The sequence below is a fragment of the Mustela putorius genome, unplaced genomic scaffold (assembly GCF_011764305.1).
Source record: "Mustela putorius furo isolate JIRA1106 unplaced genomic scaffold, ASM1176430v1.1 tig00000592_pilon_pilon_pilon, whole genome shotgun sequence".
NCBI classification, from domain to species: domain Eukaryota; kingdom Metazoa; phylum Chordata; class Mammalia; order Carnivora; family Mustelidae; genus Mustela; species Mustela putorius.
In genome coordinates, this window is record NW_025421426.1 from 7,492,262 (window position 1) to 7,518,091 (window position 25,830).

The 25,830-nt window shown below is 39.2% G+C and overlaps 1 protein-coding gene across 6 annotated transcripts in view; it reads right to left on the reverse strand.

The window, feature by feature from the left end:
• Positions 1-25,830, reverse strand: part of NCOA3 (nuclear receptor coactivator 3) — a 140,261-nt gene that overhangs the window by 49,325 nt on the left and 65,106 nt on the right. For 4 of the 6 annotated variants that reach the window (XM_045082127.1, XM_045082123.1, XM_045082124.1 and 1 more), the window contains exon 2: positions 21,643-21,724. The exons of the other annotated variants lie outside the window; for them this stretch is intronic. The gene's annotated coding sequence lies outside the window, so the exon portion shown is untranslated. The remainder of the gene's footprint in view (positions 1-21,642; positions 21,725-25,830) is intronic. 6 annotated transcript variants of the gene reach the window in all.

Sequence of the window (25,830 nt, forward strand, 5' to 3'; positions counted from 1 at the left end):
GGAGAAAAACAAATACCAAATGATTTCACTCATATGTGGAATTTAAGAAAAAAACAAATGGACAAAGGAAAGCAAAGAGAGAGACCAAAAAACAGACTCTTAACTATAGAGAACAAACAGATGGTTACCAAAGGAGAGGTGAGTAGGGGTAGGTGAGACAGGTGATGGGGATTAAGAGTGAACTTACGATGAGCACTGACTAATGTAGAGAACAGCTGAATCACCATATTGTACACCTGCAACTAACGTTAACACTTATATTAACTATGCTGGAATTAAAATTTTAAAAATTAATAAAATTTTTTAAAAAGAACAGGACTTGGGGCGCCTGGGTGGCTCAGTGGGTTAAGCCGCTGCCTTCGGCTCAGGTCATGATCTCAGGGTCCTGGGATGGAGTCCCGCATCGGGCTCTCTGCTCAGCAGGGAGCCTGCTTCCTTCTCTCTCTCTCTGCCTGCCTCTCAGTGTACTTGTAATTTCTCTCTGTCAAATAAATAAATAAAATCTTTAAAAAAAAAAAAAAAAGAACAGGACTTCCTGATGACATCATGGATGTCATCCATTATTATTACTTTCAACCAAACACTCTTCCCCCCACTCTATATAATAATGACACGTATGTATTTTTTATTTATTTTGGAAGACAAATACATGCTCAAACAGAACAAAATGACTGTGGACCAAAACAAAGAGCAAACATACAGTAATGAATTGATGACTCCAGGAACCCACTGAATTTTAGAACCAGAAACTAGCAACTGCTTTGTCAGGAAATCCAGTCATGCCCAAAAGGACCAAAAGCAATGCTCATAAGTAAAAACCAACCCAAAAAATTGCTGAAAGGAAGGTGAAGAAAAGCTATAACCATCAATAACAAACTACTGATCACATCAAACTACAACCTGCACTGTATAACAAAGAGTCCTCATCTAATACTGCAAGAATATCTCAGACTGGAGTCCCGGACCTAACCGAAGGTAGAGTGGAAATGCGAGAAGGCAACAAAAACCGCTGGAGTACCGAGCCAGGGAGAAGGGGTCAACATGGGGAGTACCAGATGAACAAAAGGAAAACTGAATTTCCCGTTTAAGATGCAAATCATAGTGGATGGAACTAGAGGGTATTATGCTAAGCAAAATAAGTCAAAGAAGAAAGACAATTGTATGGTCTTACTAATATGAGGAATTTGAGAAACAAGACAGAGAATCACAGGGGAAAGGAGCGAAAAATGAAACAAGATGAAACTAGAAAGGGAGACAAACCATAAGAGACTCTTAATCTCAGTAAACAAACTGAAGGTTGTTGGAGTGGAAGAGGGTGGGAGGGACGGGGTGGCCGGTGATGGACATTGGGGAGGGCATGTGCTATGGTGAGTGCTATGGATTGTGTAAGGCTGATGAATCACAGACCTGTACCACTGGAACAAATAATACATTTTATGTTAATTTTTTTAAAAGATGCAAATCGTAAATGAAAATTCCCAAGTGTATTTGAACTAAGAACTAAGAACAGAACTAAGAACTAAGAAATTCATCAATATTGGAAGATGAATTCACCACCCAATAAAATGAAACCTCTCAGTAAGTTTAAAATAAATACTTATGATCCTTAGAAGATAAAAATTTGACAGCCATGAAAAAAAATAAATGAAAATAGAATAAATCATTGTGAAAAGATTAGATTACAAATCTCCATAAATTATAAAGTATAAAAAAGAGATAGTATCACCCATTATCTGAGCACCAAATATCCTAACTCTGGAGAGACTTAGATAGCAAGTGATACTTAAATCCCTATCTGGAAACTCAATAAAGAATTAATTACTAAACTAGGCACAACATGACACAACACAACACACACACACACACACACAATCAGTGGACTGGTTATGAAAACTGATTAATTCAAATCAAACACGGCACAGTGTAATAAAGGAGAAAGATTTCAGAGCTGATCTAAGCCCCAGCATGGTATCACCAAATTTAAGTCTCTGAAGCTCAATTTCCTATTTTCTAAAATGGACATACCACACTTTAAAAAAAAAAAAAAAGAAAGAGAGAGAGAGCGAGGGAGAGAGGCGCCTGGGTGGCTCAGTGGGTTAAAGCCTCTGCCTTGGCTCAGGTCATGATCCCAGGGTTCTGGGATCGAGCCCCACATCGGGCTCTAGCTCAGCAGGGAGCCTGCTTCCTCCTCTTTCTCTCTGCCTCTGCTTACTTGTGATCTCTGTCTGTCAAATAAATAATAAAATCTTAAAAAAAAAAAAAAAAAAAAGAGAGAGAGAGAGGTGTGGGAGGGCCAGAGGGAGAGACTGAATCTTAAGTAGGCTCCATGCCCCAGAAGAGAGCCCAAGGCAGGGCTCTCTATCTCACAACCCTAAAATCATGACTTGAGCCAAAATAGAGAGTCTGACACTTAACCAACTGAGCCACCAGGTGCCCCAGGACATAACACCTTCACAAGGTTGCTGAAACAATGAAAACCATAGACCAAAAAAGAAGCTTATCTGAGCACATTCAAGCCTTAACAAATGGCTCCCTGAAGAATCTCATAATTTACAGACAGAATCAAGGTTATTTAAAAAAAAAAAAAAAAAAAACACAATTTTGCCTCTGTGATTATAAAGTAACTACTTTTATAATCCATATAAATTCAGGAAATAAATTATCTGTTTTTTAATTCCCACACTGGCTGAAGAACCTCTGCCAATTGCCTAAACCTTGGTACCTAGGAGATTAAAGAGATGTCTTTTGGGAAGTATTGAATTCTCAAAGATACTAATATCTACAAATAAAGTTCTGGTAGTAGTATTAAACTGTTCTTATGCAAACATCAAGTATTTGCTTTATTTTTTTTAAAAGCTTTATTTTTAAGTGAACTCTATATTCAATGTGGGGTTCAAACTCATGATCCCGAGATCAAGAACTACAAGCTCTACCAAATGAGCCAGCTAGGCATCCCTCTCTGATATTGTGCATTTCTGTGTGAAAAGAATTTGTAGAAACAGTACCTCTTATTAGAAAGGGCACTTAGGTCACAAGTGATTAAGGATGATTTCTTTGAAAAGTCCTGTTAAAATTCATACTTGCTTTGCATTTTATTAAAATATAAAGACACTGGCAAATTTAACTAGTCTAAACTTAAAACTCTTTTTACTATTTATCACACTTAATAAAATGACTTCCTTATTAACTGTCGAAAGGAAAATGGGGAAAAAATGGAATTCAGCCTTCTTACATTTCAAATTATTTAAGTAATAAAACGTCCCCACAATTTATATGGTAGCTTCATACCACAAAACACGGTTATCAAAAGCCCAAGTAAAACCTCACATACATACAAAAAATTAAATTTCAACTTACTACCTAGGACCTACGTATCAAAGGCCTTATACTACTCAATCACGTCTGGAAATGAAAAGACAGTAGGATTACAGCTGTGCATGGCCAATTTATCTTCAGAAGTCAAAGCATGTCTCCCGTTACCTTGCAGCAAGTCAGTGTGATCTGCATATCAATATACTGAAGGGCTGCCATGTCTGAAACCCATACCAACCATTAAAAGGTGTTATTTTAACTAACAAGTTTGCCAACACATTATGAATTTTGCAGTTTCATTTTAGAATCCTTTCTAAATTATTACCACATCCTATCCTTAAAGAAATTTTTAAAGGTTAAGAACCAAGACTAAAAATCATGCAATCCCAATTCTAATTCTGTCACCTTCCAGTAAAAGAGCTCCATAAAAACCTTTTCAAACAGAAGAGCAATATACCAATAGTTGACTAGAAAAAAGTAACTTCTATAACTAATTTTCTACATCAGGGCCAAATTTTATAGTACGGTAATGAAAGAAATGCCAAATAACACATTACATAACAAGAGCGCTACCCAGCATACAAGTAGGTACATTTATACTTGTAATACTTTTAAACTATGAAAAATAAAATTCTACGAAAGTGAGGTAAATATCCTACACTGATCTTTAGATGTCTGTGTGCTCACACATCACACAGTGTAAGCTCATTAAAGACTGAAACTTGGTTTCATTGATACATGATGAAAAATATATTTAAATCTTAGGAACATATGTTGAGCATGTGTGCACATGCAAAGCTTTCAAAGTTACTTTAAAATGTGAAAATGAGTAAGGCTCCTGTTATCCTTGATAAATGTCAGCTGCCATGCACTCGTGTCCAATACACACTATTTTTCACAAAGCAGAGACCCAGAAAAGGCAATTTTGAATCCAGCAGCTGCATGTAATGGTTAAACATAGCAAATTCTACTCAAGGTCAGAAGTTTAAAGGTTTTCAATATCAACTTCAAAATAATGCAGGCTTTATATGTTAAATATTGCACAGATTCTAAAACATTCTTATTAAAACAGGTTTTGGAAACAAAGAATCATAAGAAAGTAATCTGAGAGTTTGGCATATGATAGGGCCATCTGCAACAGTGGTATAAACTGGACTATTTGTACAGCAGGTCACATTTTAGATTGATGATACTAGGTCAATTATATTTCTTAATTAAGTTACAAAATTAAGTACTACAAGAGCTATGTTATTACTGATGTGACAAATTTCTATGTCTGTATTTTCTAAATGCAGTAAAACTGCCCTTTTTATGAGCCTTGACTGTAAACAACTACTAAAACCTCATCTCCATCCATTTTCACCAAGAGCAGAAAACAGTGATTGTTCTTACAATTTTGTTTTTTAAAGATTTTATTTATTTATTTGACAGACAGAGATCACAAGTAGGCAGGGCGGGGGGTGGGGGGGGTGATTAGCAGGCTCCCCGCTGAGCATAGAGTCTGATTCGGGACTTGATCCCCGGACCCTGAGATCATGACCTGAGCCAAAGGCAAAGGCTCAACCCACTGAGCCACACAGGAGCCCCGGATCTTACAATTTTAATAATTTTCTCTACGTATTTTAAAAGTCTCATCTAAAGCAAACCAGCTTAACATTCAGTCTTTGGATTTAATAACAAAAACACAACTATTGGAGTGCCTGAATGGTTCAGTCAGTTAAACATCTGCCCTTGATTCCGGTCATGATCCCAAGGTCCTGGAATTGAGTCTCAGCCTGCCACTCCCCCTGCTTATGTTCTCTCCCTCTCGCTCTCTTTCTGACAAATACATAAATAATTAAAAAAAAAAAAAAAAAAGAATCTCTGTATAGTATAGAACCTATGCTCAAAAAAGTTGCTTTTTAAAGTTGCTGTTTGATAAACAGTAAATTTAAATGTTTAAGGTTTTATTTTTTAAAAATATTTATTTGTTTGTGTGTTTGTTTGTTTGAGAGAAAGGGAACCAGCAGGGATGGAAGGGCAGAGGGAGAGGGAGAAGCAGACTCCCTGCTGAGCAGGGAGCCTGACATGGGACTCAATCCCAGGACCCTGAGATCTGACCTGAGCAAAGGCAGATATTTAACCAACTGAGCCACACAGACACCGCTAAAATGTGTAAGTTTTTACATTATAAATGCATTAATATTCTCCTACATATCATCATATAATCTCCACAATTTAAACATAATATTCTCTCCACAGAAGGAAACTCTTAAAAGTAAAAAACCTAAAGAAAAAAAATAAGAAGGGAGTGAGGGACTACATGTGATCAGATTATCTAAAGTAAAATAACTTTTGTTTTCCCACTTACAACCACAGCACTTCATTACCCTAAAACAGTAGATCCACCAAAATTATGGCTTTCTGGGTAATTTTTTAAATGGATGTTACATGCTTAAGAGCAAATTTTCTGGATGTACTACCGCAAGATGACCATAAGCATCTCATAAACACTTAACAGACAAATAGAGTGCAGATAGGTCTGGATATGACTTTCAATTAATTTTTAAAGTCTTTGACATGGGGGCATCTGGGTGGCTCAGTCGTTAAGCATCTGCCTTCAGCTCAAGTCATGATCCCACAGTCATGGGATCGAGCCCTGCATCAGGCTCCCAGCTCAGCGGGAAGCCTACTTCTCCCTCTCCCACTCCCTCTGCTTCTGTTCCCCCTCTCCCTGACTCTCTGTCAAATAGATATATAAAATCTTTTTTTTTAAGATTTTATTTATTTATTTGACAGAGAGAGATAGCCAGAGAAGGAACACAAGCAGAGGGAGAAGCAGGCTCCCCGCTGAGCAGGGAGACCAATGCAGGTCTCTATCCCAGGATGCTGGGATCATGACCTGAGCCATAAGGCAGGTGCCTAACAATGAGCCACCCAGGCATCCCAGGTGAAGGCAGATTTTGATGACATATCCTCAGAAGCCTCTAAAATTTGCTAGTAAACAGGAAAGAAGCCAGGTTCTTTAAAAATATTTAAAAAAAAAAAAAAAAACACTGGAAACCAACTGTGGGATTTTAATTATGATTAACATACTAAGTACTCTAATGGAAAAAGTGGAAAACAAGCAAGAACAGATGACTAATATAAGCAGAGAGACGGAAACTATGAGAAAGAAGCAAATGGGAATATTAGAAATCAAAAACATTAACAGAAATGAATGCCTTTGATGGGCTCATCAGTTGACAGGACACAGCTGAGGAAGAAAAAAAAATCAGTGAGCTTAAAGATCAATATAAGTTTCTAAAACTGAAAGCCAAAGAGAAAAAAGAAAAAGAACAAAATATCCAAGGACAGTGGAACAACTATAAACAATACATTATATGCATAAGGGGAATACAATTATATGAAATTCAGAAAAGGCAAAACTAATAACTTAAAGCAGACCAGGGGCCGCCAGCTATCAGTGGAGTGGACTGATGGCACAGAAGGACAAAAGAACTTCAGGGGATGGTAAGAGTGTCTTAGGTCATGATTGAGATAATGGTTACACCTGTCAAAACTCAGCAAATTATAAATTTAAGGCTGGTGAATTTTATTGAATGTAAACTATACTTAAATTTTCTTTTAAAATCAAGTACTTAAAGTTACGTAGCAAAATGGCAGTGCTTATTGCTAATCCTGTGATAAATAATAAATGACTAGTATAAGGTAAAATAAATTTGCTAATAAAAGAGAGCTATTTCAATAAGAAAGTTTAGTTTTTCTAAAGAAGTTCTACAGGAAATGCAAATTTAGTACATTGGCAGTTAAAATCAAGTTTATATTTAAAAACTTTAGGGCAATAAAAGTAATCTTGCAACAAAACACACAAAAATGTTCTTTGAAATTTCATTCATACATCAAAAACCAGAGGACACTGTATCACCATCAATCCCAAATTTAAAAAATAAAGCCATACAAAAAAATACAATATAGTAATAGCAAAAATAAATTATACACAACATGGTTGAATATTACAAGCAATCAAGTTGTGTTTTTTTTTTTAAAAGCAAGTACATTAGAGGCACCTGGGTAGCTCAGTCAGTTGAGCAACTGAGTCTTGATTTCAGCAGGGGGTTGTGGTCTCAGAGTCATAAGATGGAGTCCCAAGTCAGACTCTAAGCTCAGGGGAAGTTGACTAGAGATTCTCTCCCTCCATCCCCCCCCTCAGCATGCACTCTCACTCTCCAAATAAATAAATCTTCAAAAAGTAAAATAAAATAAAGTATATTACACTCAATTTTTTGTAAAGCTAAAAATAAAAACTAAACATGGTTCATGAACACACACATGTAGGGGGGGTTTTGTTTGTTTTCTTAAGTTTTAAAAAGCAAGTGAATTATGGTATCTGTTACCTGGGACAGAAGCAGAAGAGCAAGCAACATGGAGACACACAGGGAGCTGGTATTCCTAATAACTTTCCAGTTCTTTTTTTTTTTTTTTGAAGATTTTATTTATTTATTTGACAGAGATTACAAGTAGGCAGAGATAGAGGAGGAAGCAGGCTCCCCACTGAGCAGAGAGCCCGATGCAGGGCTCGATCCCACAACCCTGGGATCATGACATGAGCCGAAGGCAGAAGCTTTAACCCACTGTGCCACCCAGGCGCCCCAACAACTTTCCAGTTCTTAAACAGTAGGTTCAAAGATGTTTTCTGAAGTACACTTCAAAACACATGTAACATATACTCTATTTATATAAAATACTGCGTAACTTTATGTTAAATTAAAAAACACTGTTAAGGGATGCCTGGGTAGCTCAGTTGGTTAAGCAGCTGCCTTCAGCTCAGGTCATGATCCCAGCATCCTGGGATGGAGTCCCACATCAGGCTCCTTGCTCGGCAGGGAGCCTGCTTCTCCCTCTGCCTGCCATTCTGTCTGCCTCCCATCCAAGTACTAACCAGGCCCGACCCTGCTTAGCTGCCATTCTGTCTGCCTGTGCTCGCTCTCTCTCCCTCTCTCTCTCTGACAAATAAATAAATAAAATCTTTAAAAAAAAAAAAACACTGTTAAGTTAAAAATGTTAAGTGAATATATATTTAATATTTGAGCCAGATACTGTGTTGAGGGCGTTCCATTTATTACTCTCATTTTAACCCCTATTTCCACCCTCTGATATGCAGAACAGATAAAAGTCAAGTTCAAATCTATCCCTCTTTAACATGAGAAAAGAGATATGGGAGCTAAAATAACTCAACCAAAGTCACACATCTAGTAAGTGATGGAACGATAAATTAAATCCGAGTCTTTCCAACATCAGAGTCCAAGCTCCTAACCATTTCAACCAAAAAATAAATAGTTTACTCCTTTCTTCATGAAATCTGAGTGTTACTGCACTGCCTACAGCTGTTTTAACAATTGTCTTTCAATGGCTCAGCTTAAGTTTCCAGTAAGAAGTTACTGTTTTCTGGTCACATTAACTAGAAATTCCAACTAGTCCTTTAACAAAAAGAAAACAGTTAAGAATGATGGCCCTTAGGGATGCCTGGGTAGCACAGTCAGTTGAGTGACTGACTCTTGGTTTCAGCTCAGGTCGTGATCTTGGGGTCATGAGACCGAGCCCCGCCGTGGGCTCACGATCAGCACAGCATCTGCTTCAGATTCTCTCTCCTCCCTCTGCAGCCCCTGCTTGTGTGCACACACGCTGGCACACTCTCTTTTTCTCTGTAATATAAATAAATCTTTCAAAATAAATAAATAAGTAATAGCCCTTACCAGGTCATCACCAATGACTGCAGATTCTTGACCCATCCCTATCCACCACCTTTAAAAAATAGTTTAAGCACCTTTACCTTACCAATACTTTCATCTCCTAATCTAAGCAATCAGCATGCATTTACAGTTAGAGGCCAAGAAGCAGTTAGCAGGATAACTAAAAGGCTCTGTAATGAGGAACTAGATCCATCAATCATAGAAACTTAAGCTGGAAAGAACCTGTGATGTTCTGTAAAACAAATTGATCGTAATGAGAAAAATGATGTCAAACTGAGACTACCACCACCCTAGTTCTCACGCTAAGACCACCACCACCACCACTGACAGACTGTATTTTCTAGATTTAAATTTAAGGCATGATATATCTAGGCAGGCAACTGATAAAATTAACAAATGTCAGTTTTCTATATATATAAAATATAAACCGAGAAGTAATTTCCTTAAATTGTTTGGTTCTTCAGTAATAGCTGCTTTACAAGATGTCCGTGAGCTTGATTCATTTTAATTATAAAGCATAATAAAAGCAGAACTTTTAATTAAAAGTTATCTTTAAACTTTAGTAGCTTAATTTCAAACTAAACTGAAGGACAGAGATACAGTCCTTACAATTCTGAATGCCATTCATACACCTTTTGAATATCAAATTCTCTAGAAGGCTATGATAGAACTTTTTTTTAAGATTTTATTTATTTCTTTGACAGACAGATATCACAAGTAGGCAGAAAGGCAGGCGGGGGGCGGGGGGGGCAGGCTCCCTGTTGAGCAGAGAGCCCCATGCTGGGCTCGATCCCAGGACCCTGAGATCATGACCTGAGCCGAAGGCATAGGCTTAACCCACTGAGCCACCCCAGGTATCCCTATGACAGAACATTTTAGAAACTAAAATGATGGGGCACCTGGGTGGCTCAGTCATGATCCCAGGGTCCTAAGATCAAGCCCCGCATCAAGTTCCCTGCTCAGCTTCTCCCTCTTACACTCTCCCTGCTCCCTCTCACCCTGTCTCTCTCTCTGTCAAATAAATAAATAAAATCTTTAAAAAAAAAAAAAAACAAACTAAAATGTTAATAAAATGTGATATAAAGGTACTTAATAATTATCCTGACCTTAGCAATATATTTTCATTCCTTTATCCAACTACATAATGCTCTCGTTTTAATTAAGGTAACACAAATACTGATTTAAGAAATTTTCATGAAGTAAAAGAGATTGGTAAGAGACTGTACTTCAAAGAGTTAACTTCCAACACCATGAATGATATCACAGCCTGAGAGTCCAAAAACTCATGATTTGAAAACTTCTGTGGTTAAAGATGAATTTCTGTTGAATAACCATAGACATATTTTAACTGCTGTAGAATGTCAACTAAAAGATTAGTTCTTAAGGTATTACTGACTTCAGTGATACCTAAATTCTTTCACTGAAAATCATTTTTTAAATCAAATAAGAACTTAAACATTGTAATATTGCAAAAAATTAACTAAGATCCCCTACCACTACCCCTTCTCCTATACACAGCAACATGAACATTTAACAAGATAGCAACTTATTACAGGATAAATGTTCACAAATTACAGAAAGAAAATGGTCTGAAATTTGCAGAGTCAAGACTTATATTCTAATTCAATGACACCACAAATTAGTTTCCATTAGCTTTTCTTAAGGCCCTTTCCGCCATGGGTTTTAAGAACAAGATGAGAAATACAAGCATTTTATTTTTTGATATTACTCAGATCAGAAATGACAGAAAAATGTAACTAAACCTAAAGGAAAGAAAAAACTTGCAGAAAAATGGACAGAGCCTTAAGTATATGTAAGAAGTATGAAATGATCAACAAACATGTAACTGTAGTCACAGAAATCATAATGGAGGAAAAGAATAAAATATTTGCCGTAATAAAGGCCAAAACTTCCCCAAACTTGGTGAAAACACCAAACTATACATTGAAGGAGCACAAAGAATCCCAAAGAAAACAAATACAAAGAAAATTAGACCTGAATACAGCACAAACTGCTTAAAAACTAAGAGAAAATCATGAAAGTAGCCACAGGAAAAAGGATCATACATACAAAGGAACAAGGATAAAAGTGATTTTTTTCAGAAACAACAAGAAAATGGAACAACAACATCTTCATAGTGCTGAACTACTTTCCAGTGGTGACTATCTCCTCCCTAGAACATGAGGACTTCTATCCCTGAGGAAAGAGCAGAAGCACAAGCAGCAGCACCTGGTGCAGAGCCCAAATTCCTACTTCCTGGAAGTGAAGTAAGTGCCCAGAATGCTATATGATCACCGAAATCCTCAGCCATGCACAAACAGTAGCTTTGTGTGCTGGCTATGCCACGGTCCTTTGCCAGCCAGTCTACAGGAGGAAAAGCAAGGCTTACAAAAGGATGTACCTTCAGACGGAAGCAGCACTTAAAAGCACCTGAATCAAGATGAATGGGAAACCATCCCAATAAACACATTTGGGATAGATTAGAAAAAGTGCTGAAATAAAAATTGTTAACCTATAATTTTATATCTAGTAATCCAGTCTTTCAAAAATTATATGAAATAAAGACATTCAGAGAAAAAAGTTGATACAATTAGCCACAAATACTTCAGTAAATAAAAGGTTATCTATCCCTTCAGGCCAGCTGATGAAAGGGCAGCTAATGAAAACTCCTATCTAAAGATGAATGAAAAGCATCAGAAATGTCTTTTGCCAAATGGGTGGCTCTGTTTCTTTCTGATACTTGCACTGAAGTCCAAGATTCTCACGGAAAAGACTACAGAGGGGCGCCTGGGTGGCTGAGTCGGTTAAGTGCCTGCCTCTGACTTAGGTCATGATCCCAGGGTCCTGGGATGGAGACCACATTGGGCTCCTTGCTCAATGGAGAGCCGGCTTCTCCCTCTGCCTCTTTCCCGACTTGTGCTCTCTCTCTATCAAATAAATAAATAAAATCTTAAAAAAAAAAAAAAAGACTATACAAAGTACCTTTAAATCCTTGTATTTTAGGAAATAGACTCTGGTTGATAGACTTCTACTAAGCTCCAGTAACATACAATTTTACAACTATACTAGAGACTAATTCAAACTGTGTTAGGTCTCTTTATATACCTGAAGGAGGTAACTTCTTTAGAGCAGATTACAGAAAAAGATTACACAAAACAGAATTACATAGGACTGAATAAACCAGAGAAGGGGGAAATTTAACTATTCTTTTAGAATATTATTATTTCTTTTCTGATGGGTAAATGAGGAAGCCCCTTTTTCTTTTTCATCTCTAGCCCTCAATTTAACAAATTACTCTTACTAAAAATACTTTAAATTTCAGAAGTGTGTGTATTAAAAAAATAAAACTGGGGCACCTGGGTAACTCAGTCATTAAGTGTCTGCCTTCGGTTCAGGTCATGAGCCCGGGGTACTGAGATTGAGACCCACACTGGGCTCCCTGCTCAGCAGGAAGCCTGCTTCTCCCTCTCCCATTCCCCTGCTTGTGTTTCCTCTCTCACTATGTCTCTGCCAGATAAATAAATAAAATCTTTAAAAACAAGTAAGTAAATAAAAACTTTATCTATTTCTCATGTCAATAATGTTAACAGCATAGGTTTAGTAAAAATCTGTCAATCATTTTACCAGGGTAATTGGACAACTGAGGCCGTATCTTGAAGGCCATAATTGAGAATCATTTTCAATTAATCAGGCATGAAAAGCCCACCATTAACAAACTAAGACTGCAATTTATTTAAGTTAATGCCTATGAGCCTGGTACTTATTCTTGGCTTATAGGAACCAAGGACTCAAAGGTAGAAGGAAGGTTAGGCCCAAGAGGCCACAGACTTAGTACATTTAGAGAACCTGGAAAAGAGATGACTTCACCCAAGTTTATAGGTACTCCAATGTGAAACCTGGTACAGAGAGTCCGGATTGGTTTCCTAGTCTCAAAATACAAAAACAAGTAAGAGAGTTTAAAAGATCAATCCTATATTCCTTAGGAAAAATTTTGGACAAAAATTAATCCTCTAGCCTCAAAAGTTGTTCAATAAGATATGCCCAAGGGCGCCTGGCTGGCTCGGTCAGTAGAGTATGCAACTCTTGATCTCATCAGGGTCATGCGTTCAAGTCCTACTTTGGGCCTAGACCTTACTTTTAAAAAAAAAGAAAAAAAAAGTGCTCAAGGCGCCTGGGTAGTTGAGTCAGTTGAGCATCCAACTCTTGCTTTGGCTCAGTGGTGATTTCATGGGTTGTGGTGTGGAGCCCCACATCTGGCTCCACACTCACCAGAAAATCTGTTTGAAGATTCTCTCCCTCAGCACCTTCCCCCATTCACACACTCATGTACTCTCTCTAAAATAAATCTTTTTTTTTAATGCTCAAAGAAGATTTTATGGTTAACAAACACGTATTTTGGCACCTATACTAACCTGGGTGGCTCAGTGGGTTAAGCCGCTGCCTTCGGCTCAGGTCATGATCTCGGGGTCCCGGGATCGAGTCCGGCATCGGGCTCTCTGCTCAGCAGGGAGCCTGCTTCCTCCTCTCTCTCTCTCTCTCTCTGCCTGCCTCTCTGCCTACTTGTGATCTCTCTCTCTCTGTCAAATAAATAAATAAAATATTTAAAAAATAAAAAAATAAAAGATTTTTTTAAATTGTCAATCCACCAAAACATGAGGAGAGCCTTTTTTTTTTTTTTAAATGAACTCAAGAATCAATTGTGGGACTTCTCTTTAATCCAAGAAAGTAACAAACTCTATCCTACAGTGAACAGGACAAATTATAACAACAAACTATATTCAGGTATCAGAGAACAGGAAGTGACAAACTCTGGTCCCCAAGATTAGGAAAACATTTAGGGGGCGAAGAGGCAACAACATGAATCCTACTACTAATCAGGCTTTTGGCCAAATAGCAATTTCCACAGCACAGCACAAAAATAAGGAACCCAAAAAGAGCCCAGCAACCTTGAACTGACAAGATAATGACCATAGTTTAGGATGTCCCAGAGAGCTAGATTCTGCAGGCCAGTTTCTCAGAGCAACTGAAGAACTGCAGGGACTGACAAACTGATTCTGAAATTTTTATCAAACTACAAAAGCCTCATGGGACGCCTGGGTGGCTCAGTTGGTTAAGCAGCTGCCTTCAGCTCAGGTCATGATCCCAGCGTCCTGGGATCGAGTCCCACATCGGGCTCCTTGCTCGGCAGGGAGCCTGCTTCTCCCTCTGCCTCTGCCTGCCACTCTGTCTGCCTGTGCTCCCTCCCCCCCCTCTCTGATAAATAAATAAAATCTTTAAAAAAAAAAAAAAAAAAAAACTACAAAAGCCTCAGATAAGCCAAAGCAATCATGACAAGGAAAAAAGCTGAAAAGTTCATACTACTTACTCTCAAACCTTACTATAAAAGCTTTAGTAATCAGGACAATGATGGTGGGCACAAGACTGATATATAATAAATCAATGGAACAGAAAAAAGACAAGAGATTCTGATGTACACAGTCAGTTGATTAAGTTGGCAAGACAATGCAATGGAAAAAGAAGAGTCTTGTCAACAGATAGTTCTGGAATGCAATATCCACATTTTAAAAACTGATCCTCAGGGGTGCCTGGGTGGCTTAGTGGGCTAAAGCCTCTGCCTTCAGCTCAGGTCATGATCTCAGGGTCCTGGGATCGAGCCCTGCATCAGGCTCTCTGCTCAGCAGGGAGCCTGCTTCCTCCTCTCTCTCTGCCTGCCTCTCTGTCTACTTGCGATCTCTGTCAAATAAATAAAATCTTACCAAAAAATTTAAATTTAAAAAAAAAACTGATCCTCAATCTTTTCTTTACATCATACACAAAAATTAAATCAAAATGGATCAGAGACCTAATATAAAGTCAAAGGTGTAAAACTTCTATAAGAAAACACAAGAGAAGAGCTTCATAACCTACAGATAAGCAAAAATCTCTTAGTACATAAAAAAAGCACTAACCTGGGTGGCTCAGTCACTAAGTACCTACCTTCAGCTCAGGTCATGATCCCAGGGTCCTGGGACAGAGTCCCACATTGGGCTCCCTGCTCAGCAGGAAGCCTGCTTCTCACTCTCCCACTCCCCCTGTTTGTGTTCCCTCTCTGGCTGTCTCTCTGTGTCAAATAAAAAAAAAATCTTTGGGGTACCTGGGTGGCTCACTGGCTAAGTGTCTGCCTTTGGCTCGGGTCATGGTCTCAAGGTCCTAGGATCAAGCCCCACAGCAATCTCTCTGCTCAGCGGGGAGCCTGCTTCCCCCGCTCTGCCTACTACTCTGCCTATTTGTGATCTCTCTCTCTCTGTCAAATAAATAAATAAAATGTTAAAAAAAAAAATTAAAAATAGAGCTACCCTATGACCCTACAATTGCACTACTGGGTATTTACCCCCAAATATACAGATGCAGGGAAAAGAATAGCCATACCCCAATGTTCATAGCAGCAATGGCCACAACTGCCAAACTAGGGAAAGAGCCAAGATGCCCTTCAGCAGATGAATGGCTAAAGAAGATATGGTCCATAGATACAAAGGAATATTATGCCTCCATCAAAAAGGATGAATTCCCAACTTTTGTATCAACATGGACGAGACTGGAGATTAAACCAAGTGAAATAAGTCAGGCAGAGAGAGTCAATTATCATATGGTTTCACTTACTTGTGGAGCATAAGGAATAACATGGAGGACTTTAGGAGAAGGAAAGGAAAAGTGAACAGGGGAAAATCTGAGGGGGAGATGAAGCATGAGAGACTGTGGAGTCAGAAACAAACTGAGGGTTTTGGAGGGGAGGACAGTGGCGGGAAAGGTGAGTCTGGTAGTGGGCATTAAGGAGGGCAGGTACTACATGGAGCACTGGTGTGATGCATAAACAATGACTCTTGGAACCTGAAAAAATAAATTTTAAAAAAATTAAAAAATATATCTATACTAACCAGAATTTAAATTAAAAATTGAAACAAATAAATACTAAGTTTTCTAACTAACTAGTATTTAAAAATTGAAACAAAAAAAATTTTTTTAATAAAAAGATAAGCAGGGCATCTGGGTGGCTCAGTGAGTTAAGCCCCTGCCTTCAGCCCAGGTCATGATATCAGGGTCCTGGGATCAAGCCCCACATTGGGCTCTCTGCTCAGTGGGGAGCCTGCTTCCCTCTCTCTCTCTGCCTGCCTCTCTGCCTACTTGTGATCTCTCTCTGTCAAATAAATAAATGAAATCTTTAAGAATAATAATAATAAATAATAAAATAAAAAAGATAAGCATACACCTAACATAAGACCCTGCAACTGCACTCCTGGGTATTTACTCAGGAGGGGAAAATCTACACAGTGACTTCTACCTGAATGTTCAGAGTGGCTTATTCTTCATAGTAGCCAAAAATGAGAACTAGTCACACAGTGGAATACTACTCAGCAATAAAAAGCAATTACCAACACATGCAATAATGTACATACATGTAAAAAATATACATATTATGCTGAGCTAAAAAACTTTTGCAGAATGACTGTGGTTAAACACATAGTCATTCTCATACATTGCTTGTGGGAATCCAAATTGTGTAATCCTTATGGAATGTGATTTGACAATATCTAACAAAACTGACACACACACTTACCCTTCAATACAGTAGCCTCACTTCCAGGAACTTATCCTGAAGGAACACTCCCCAAATATAAAAATATACATTCATAAGGTTATTCACTGCAGCATTATTTTAACTGCAAAATACTGGAAACAACCTAAATAATACCTATACATAAAATATCACCTTCAGTAAACTATGGTATATGCACATAATGTAAACAATGTAAAAAATCAATGAGAAAGGGGCTCAGGAATAGCAAGGCTGGTTACCATGAGAAAGGGAGGAAATGGAATGGAAAGGATAGAGAAGGGAAGTGTATCTTTTGTATAATTTGAATTTGTTTTCTACAACTTCAAAATAAAGCCAATCAGAATAAGAAGGAGCATTTAAAAAAAAAAAAAAACTGGGAGCACCTGGGTAGCTCAGTCAGTTAAGCTAATGACTCTGGATTTCAGCTCAGGTCATGATCTCAGGGTCTTGAGGTCAAGCCCCAGGCTGGGGCTCCCAACTCCCAACTCCATCATGGAGCCCACTTTTTCAAAAGTTGGGGGGAGATGCACACTGGTGGCTTAGTCAGTTAAGCATCCGACTCTTGGTTTTGGCTCAGGTCATGATCTCAGGGTTGAAAACCAAACCACACATCAAGCTCCATACTCCACGCTCAGTGAGGAGTCTGCTTGTGATTCTCTTCCTCTCCCTCTGCTCTTCCCCCCACCCCACCCACCATCCACCCCCACTTCCAGGAGCCCCTTCCCTTGCTCAAACACAAGCCTGCGCAGACGCTCTCTGAAATAAATCAATCTTTTTTAAAAAACCTGAAAAAAAAAGATGAACCTAATTTAATTTCAAATGAATACTATAACTACCTTATGCAGAAAGTTGGAGTGGGAAATGAAGAGGAATGGGAAAGCAAGAAAGGAACAACAGAAGGCTGATTCAAGTAATTTAAGAATACAATATTTATTTATTCATTCTCAGACTTGGGCAGGATGGTTGTAAAACAGTGAAGAACTACATATAAATTCTCCACTTTAATTAACTTTATTGTGGTGAAATGGGGCAAAGTGACTCTGAAATTTTTTGAGATGTATTATAAGATAGAGCAAATGAGTAAATGCACTGATAATGATGGGAGCCATGGTTTCTCACAACATAAAAAGGGACACAAAAATATGAAACAGTAAGTGCAGAGAAAGAACCCTGTAGACAGGGAGTGAAGCTGGAATACTGATATAAACTCTTGATTTCTAAACTATGTATACACATGTCGCTATAAAAGTGTTTAGGTACAAGTATGTTGGTGTATGCACATATGTGTGTTAAGCACACACATTTTACTAGCTCTGTCCACTGAAAGGGTCAACCCATGGGCAATGAGAACACCTCCCACCCCCAAAGGATTCTAGTCTCTACTATTCTTCCTCAAAAGGATAGGAACACTGATTAAGAATTCCACTTTTGGGGCACCTGGGTGGCTCAGTGGGTTAAAGCCTCGCCTTCGGCTCAGGTCATGATCTCAGGGTCCTGGGATCGAGCCCTGCATCAGGCTCTCTGCTCAGTGGGGAGCGTGCTTCCTCCCTCCTTCTCTCTGCCTGCCTCTCTACCTGCTTGTGATCTCTCCCTGTCAAATAAATAAATAAAATCTTAAAAATATATATTTTTAAAAAATAATAAATAAAAAATAAAAAAGATTAAAAAAAAAAAGAATTACACTTTCTGGGGCACCTGGGTGGTTCAGTGGGTTAAAGCCTCTGCCTTCGGCTCAGGTCATGATCTCAGGGTCCTGGGATCCAGCCCCACACTGGGCTCTCTGCTCAGCAGGGAGCCTGCTTCCCCCTCTCTGCCTGCCTCTCTGCCTACTTGTCATCTCTCTCTGTGTGTCAAATAAATAAATAAAATCTTAAAAAAAAAAAAAAAAAAACACTCCACTTTCTAGCGCTTAAAATATTTTTTTTTAAGATTTTATTTTTGTTTATTCGACAGACAGAGATCACAAGCAGGCAGAGAGACAGGCAGAGAAAGAGAGAAAGGAGGAAGCAGGCTCCCCTACTGAGCAGAGAGCCCGATGTGGGGCTTGATGCCAGGACCCTGAGACCATGACCCGAGCTGAAGGCAGAGGCTTAACCCACTGAGCCACCCAGGCGCCCCAAGCGCTTAAATATTAAAAAAAAAAAAAAGAGTTCCACTTTCTAAACATAGGACTGGAGTATCAAAATAATTAGGCAGAGTAATGAATTTATCAATTGAAAACCTAGGAATTCATGAGTCCAAACTGATAGGGCTCTTGATTACAGAATAATGTCAAGGGCTGACTTGTAGTATAAAGGGAACGCTGGAATCAAAAAATAACCATTTGGAGCCAACCCAGTGAAAAATAAAATCAGGGAGCGCCTGGGTGGCTCAGTGGATTAAGCCGCTGCCTTCAGCTCAGGTCATGATCTCAGGGTTCTGGGATCGAGCCCCACATCAGGCTCTCTGCTCAGCGGGGAGCCTGCTTCCCCCTTTCTCTCTGCCTGCCTCTCTGCCTGCTTGTGATCTCTCTCTCTGTCAAATAAATAAATAAAATCTTAAAAAAAAAAAAAAAAAGAAAAAGAAAATCAGGTAAGAATCATCAATGAGAGATGCTTGGGTGGCTCAGTTGGTTAAGCAGCTGCCTTCGGCTCAGATCATGATCCCAGCATCCTGGGATCGAGTCCTACATTGGGCTCCTTGCTCGGCCGGGAGCCTGCTTCTCCCTCTGCCTCTGCTGCCACTCTGTCTGCCTGTGCTCGCTTGCGCGCGCTCTCTCTCTCCCTCTCTCTCTGGCAAATAAATAAATAAAATCTTAAAAAAAAAAAAAGAATCATCAATGAATGTTAAGTCTAGAGCAAACTGTGATGAGAACCATGGTATCTGCATTGTCTCCCCACAAATGCTTACTGAATGGAAGGAAAATAAACTATACAGTGGAGAAATCTGGCAACATCCTGGCCAAATAATCAATATTAACATCATAAAAGGAGACAAAAGAAATCATGTGTCTCCAGAAGTTGGACATCTTTCTCAAGAGATCACATCACCTACACAGCATTCCAGCCAAGAATGCATAACCCCAAACTAATCACAGGGAAACTTCAGAGAAACCTAAAATGAAGAACATTCTATTTAAAGGGGGGATGGGCCATGTCCTTCAAAAATGTCAATGCCATAAAAGACAAAGGCTATGGAAATATTCTGGGAAAAAGGAGACTGAAGAGAAGTAAATGAAATGACCCTAGACTGGATTCTGTACAGGAAGCAAAGGAAATGCTGTTAACAGACTTTATTAGTTCAACTGACCAAACTGGAAGATAGACCATACATTTGTGTCAGAGTCCATTTATGAAGCTGATAACTGTACAACAGCTTTATAAGAGAATGACCCTATTCTTAGAGAATACATAAGTATTAGCAGAAAGCAGCTCAATATATGTAACTTGCCCTCGGTTCAGAAAAGAACTATGCATGCATCTAGACAGAGGGGGAGAGTGAGAGCACACAGGATGCAAACGATAAGCAAGTGGGTGAATCTGGCTAAAGGATATCTAGATTTTTTTATACTCTATATTTATAACTTCTATAAACGGAAATGACTCCCAATAAAGAAGTGTTTCTTTTTTTTTTTTTTTTTAATAAATAGCATGGAGATAGTTTTCTACTATGTTCAGAAGATAATGGGTATGTATATCCCACAATTAATTGAAGGATTTTATAGGGAAACAGCAAGAGCTGAAACCAAAGGTTTAAACAGATTCCCTGATAGAGGACTGCTTCAAATGTCAGAGAAGAGAATTTGTATTTTTTTCTGTAAGCCAGGGAATGGAAACACAAAGCTTAGAGCAGAACAGAGGCTTAATTAAAAGGGACATACTTAAGGAAATTTTCTAAGCAACACTTCAAGAGCTAGAAACAGTAGATAAGAGAGAATAAAGGGACATTTGAACAAATATAAGCAAGAAACTATGGAATCTTGGCCTAGGAAACTAAGGTATTAGCACAAAGTGGTACAAATACAGGAGACAGGAAAACAGAAAACCAGATAAGGACTGTTTACTAAATAACTAATTTATCAAAGGGGCAGGAAGGGGGCAGTTCAAAGATGATTTGGATTTCAAGCCGAGCTAACCAGAAGAATGACAGTACTATTAACAAAAAGAAATTCAGCTAAGCAAAGGGTAACTGTTTTCTGAGTATCAGACAACTTTTTCTATTCTCATTTCTCCTATGCTGGTGCAACAGGAGTTAGGAGAGGAGTTATTATATGAGATATTATATGCCAGCACAAGCAATCTAGGGAAACTAGTCTTCACATGGTGAAATAGAAAAAATAAATGGGATTGATTCAGATTCTGAATAAACACTGAGCCTGGGTGGCTCAGTCAGTTATGTGTCTGCCTTCGGCTCAGGTCATGATCCCAGAGTCCTGGGATCGAGCCGAGCAGGGAGCCTGCTTCTCCCTCTCCCTCTGCCTGCTGCTCCCCCTCTCTTAAATAAATAAATAAATAAATCTTTAAAAAAACAAAAAAAAGATTAAAGTATTCACACGTAAGGGAGAAGTGGGTAGGAGGGTAGTAACTCACATTAAACTGTAACATATAGTTAGTTCCCTTCTTCCCCAAAAAAGTTATGTCTGTATATATATATATACACACATATATATGAATATAGATACATATTCACTTATTTCAAGACCATTCAGTCATTCAACTAATGTTATCATTATAAAAGAGAAAAACATGAGGGTGCCTGGGTGGCTCAGTCAATTAACCATCTGACTTGGTTTCCGCTCAGGTCATGATCTCAGGGCTCTGCGCTTAGTGGGGAGTCTGCTTAAAGATTCTCTTCCTCTGCCCCGCCCACTCTCTTTCTCAAATAAACAAACAAAACTAAAAAACAAAAGAGAAAAACATGAAATACGACACAAGTTTAAGATTAAATCATAAAAGGAATGTCAGGATCTTCAGAGGGGGGAGACAGAAAATCACAAAGGATCAAGTCAAAGTAAAAGTGAATTACCTGGCTAACCAGTCAAATGATGTTCAAGTAGGAGCTTATTTTTATTGGTCTGTGATTCCACTGTTCAGCAAGGATACTAATCCTGAAAACAACAAAAAAGGGGAGGAGGGTGTTGAATTTTATTGCCCTTTCTTAATTTAAGTAGTAGTATTAGACACACACAAATTAACCTTCCCCACCGTTCCCTTCTCTGGACATACGAGATAAGCAAAAACAAAACTGCTATATCAAGTACAAGGCCTCTTCCTAGGAATGTGTGGTGATGCCTTATTTTGCCATGTAATACCGTTTCTGCTTATAAGTCAGGTATAGCATATATAATACACCCTGTCGCCATTGATAAACATGGATAATACAAAACAGCAGTTGAGGAAACCAACTCCCAAGAGTCCTGAATAGTAATCAAACAAATAAGTAATGTGAATCTGGGGTGTTCCCACCTGTCCAAAAGGAATGCTCAACAAATAACAACTAAAAACAATGTTGAGGGGCACCTGGGTGGCTCTGTCAGTTAAGCCTCTGCCTTCGGCTCAGGTCGTGATTTCAGGGTCCTGGGATGGAGCCCTGCATCAGGCTCCCTGCTCAGTGGGGAGACTACTCCCCCTCTCCCTCTGCCCCTTCCACCACCTGGTTCGCTCTCTCTCAAGTATATAAAATCTTAAAACACACACACATACACATAGAGAGAGAGAGATCGATCAATCCTGGCAGAAGCTAATGCTTAAATAGCTGAGTCCAAAAGATAAATATCTACCAGATGGGTGGATGAACGGATAAAGCAAATAAGCAAGGAAGAAAAAAGGAGGGAAAAAGCCACGGATGTTTGCTTCCCCTCTAGGAAAGACTGCACTTGGATCACCAACAAGAAATATTTCTAAGGGCGCCTGGGTGGCTCAGTTGGTTAACTGTCTGCCTTCAGCTCAGGTCGTGATCCTAAGGTCCTGGGATCGAAGCTCCATCCACATCAGGCTCCTTGCGCATCAGGGAGCCTGCTTCTCCCTCTCCATCTGCCTGCTGTTCCCCCTGCTTATGCTCTCTCTGTGTGTCAAATAAATAAATAAAATCTTTAAATAATAAAAGGAGAAAGGAAATATTTTTAAGTGGGAGAGGAAAAGGAGGGGCAGTTCTTCAGAAATAATCTACAATAATATACATGAACATATAAACAGCATTCCTGCACTTGAGGGAATGTGGAGCAGGCTCTGGTGCAGCAAAGATGGTGAGCCAATAAAACATTCACCTTCATCTTTTGAACTTCCAAGTAGAACAATAAAGCAACAATCTAATCTACCACTAATTCTAGTGGTGTTTATATATCAAGAAAACAGCCATAACTACACCCTAAAGTTCATGCTGGAACTGGCAGGTCTGTTGGAAAGGAGGAGTACAAGAAAAAATGATGTGTTTACAAGTTCCGTATCACAGCCATGGCCAATCTGCATGGAGTATTTAGTAACAACCAACCACAATCCAGCTGCATTACGTAAAGGGTCTGCTGCATTCCTGAAACCCAATTTAAAGGTGAGAAGATTGAGGGTAAGGAAACTCATCATACATGGTTCAGGAAAGGATAGGAGAAAAATCCAGGTAGTGTATAAATGCCATGCAATTAAAATCTAAAAAAGAAATACTACATCTACTAATATATCTATTTCTAATTACAATATAGTCTCTAGCTTATAAACAACATGTCAAAAGGAAGCTGATTCTTGGAATATATCTTCCAGACCAAAATAATATGACTACTTATTAGCAAGCAGTTTAAGAGCTGACACTCTGGAGTCCACCTGATCTAGACTCAACTCCCAGCTTTTATTTACTAGCTAGTACCCAACCTGAAAACTTCTTTAAGCCTTAGATTTATCAAGGCCCTTGAGAAGATCAGGTGAAAATGCTTAACTTATCATTCCCTGATACAGAAATGTTCGATAAATTAAGGGACATCTGGGTGGCTCAGTCCATTAAGCATCTGCCTTCGGCTCAGGGTGATTCCAGAGTCCTGGGATAGAGCCCCACGTCTAGCTACCTGCTCACCAGGAAACCTGTCTCTCCCTCTTCCCACACACCCCCTGCTTCATGTGCTCTCTCTCAGTATTTCTCTCTCTCTCTCTCTCAAATAAATAAAATCTTTTAAAAAATCAATTAAAACTATTATTAGTCAACCAACAACAATCTGACATCTAACTTAAGAATGTCCAAGTGTGGGGGTACCTGGGTGGCTCAGCAGGTTAAGCCACGGCCCTTGGCTCAGGTCATGATCCCAGGATCCTGGGATCGAGTCCCACATCGGGCTCCGTACTCAGCGGGGAGCCTGCTTCTCTCTTTGCCTCTCCCTGCTACTCTGCCTGCTTATGTGCTCGCTCTCTCTCTCTCTCTCTGACAAATAAATAAATAAAATCTTAAAAAAAGAACGTCCAAGTATGGGGCACCTGGGTGGCTCAGTGGGTTAAAGCCTCTGCCTTCGGCTCAGGTCATGATTCCAGGGTCCTGGGATCAAGCCCCACACTGGGCTCTCTGCTCTGCAGGGAGCTTGCTTCATCCTCTCTCTCTCTCTCTCTCTCTCTGCCTACTTGTGATCTCCATCTGCCAAATGGATAAATAAAATCTTTAAAAAAGAAAAAAAAAGCCTTTGCCTTCAGCTCAGGTCATGATCTCAGGGTCCTAAGATGGAGCCCCACATCAGGCTTTCTGCTCAGCAGGGAGCCTGTTTCCATCCCTCTCTCTGCCTGCCTCTCTGCCTACTTGTGATCGCTCTGTCAAATAAAATACTAGAAAAAAAAAGAATGTCCAAGTATCTCCAAATAAAAAATAAGAGAAATACAATCATTAGTTTTAGTGTTTAAATGAATTCAATATTTAGGGCGCCTGGGTGGCTCAGTGGGTTAAGCCTCTGCCTTTGGCTCAGGTCAGGATGTCAGGGTCCTGGGATGGAGCCCCACATCGGGCTCTCTGCTCAGCAGGGAGACTGCTTTCCACCCTCCACCCCTGCCTGCCTCTCTGCCTACTTGTGATCTCTGTCTGTCAAATAAATAAATAAAATCTTTTTGGAAGGGAGGAGTCAAGATGGTGGAGAAGTAACAGACTGAGACGACATCAGGTAGCAGGAGATCAGCTAGATAGCTTATCAAACCATTGCAAACACCTACAAATCCAACAGGAGATTGAAGAGAAGAAGAGCAACAATTCTAGAAACAGAAAATCGACCACTTTCTGAAAGCAACAGCCACAGTCGCCAAACTGAAAAGAGCCAAGATGGCTTTCAACAGATGAATGGATAAAGATGGATAAAGATATGGTCCATCTATGCAATGGAGTATTATGCCTACATCGGAAAGGATGAATATTCAACTTTTGTATCAACATGGATGGGACTGGAGGAGATTATGCTGAGTGAAATAAGTCAAGCAGAGAGAGTTAATTATCATATGGTTTCACTTACTTGTGGAGCATAAGGAATAACACAGAGGACATTGGGAGAAGGACAGGAGAAGTGAGTTGGGGAAAATTGGAGGAGGAGATAAACCATGAGACTGTGGACTCTGAAAAACAAACTGAGTGTTTTGGAGGGGAAGCGGGTAGGGGTTGGGTAAACCTGGTGGTCGGTATTAAGGAGGGCACGTATTACATGGAGCACTGAGTATGGTGCATAAACAATGAATCCTGGAACACTGAAAAAATACAATAAAGTTTAAATAAATAAATAAATAATCTGTTTTGAATAAATAAATAAATAAATTCGATGTTTCATTACTTGAACTTTTATGGTATCTAATTTAATTAGAGAAAGGTGAAGAGCGGAAAGCAGGCAGAACTTCTGTAAAGCCCAAGGTTTCCTGGCCTAGTTTTAATTCAAGTTTCATTTTAAAAATGATTCTTTTGTTGTTGCTCTTTTTTACGGGGTAAGGACAAAGGTTGCTGGGTACGGTTAGTACCTACAGAACAAGAGAGGTGGGTAGGAAAAGCTATGAGTCAGAATGTACCTAGTACCATAAGCAGGAAACAAGCACTACTGCCTAGTGTGGAAGGCTGGCAAGAGAACCCTATTAATACAAGTATTACACTGCTGATGACAGCTACCCTGAGTGCTAACCCAAGCTAACCTGTACCCCGTAACTCCCTATATCCCAAAGAAACATCATCTACAAAAATTTCCCCTCCCAGAAAGTGTGGAGCTGGACTATAGTGGTC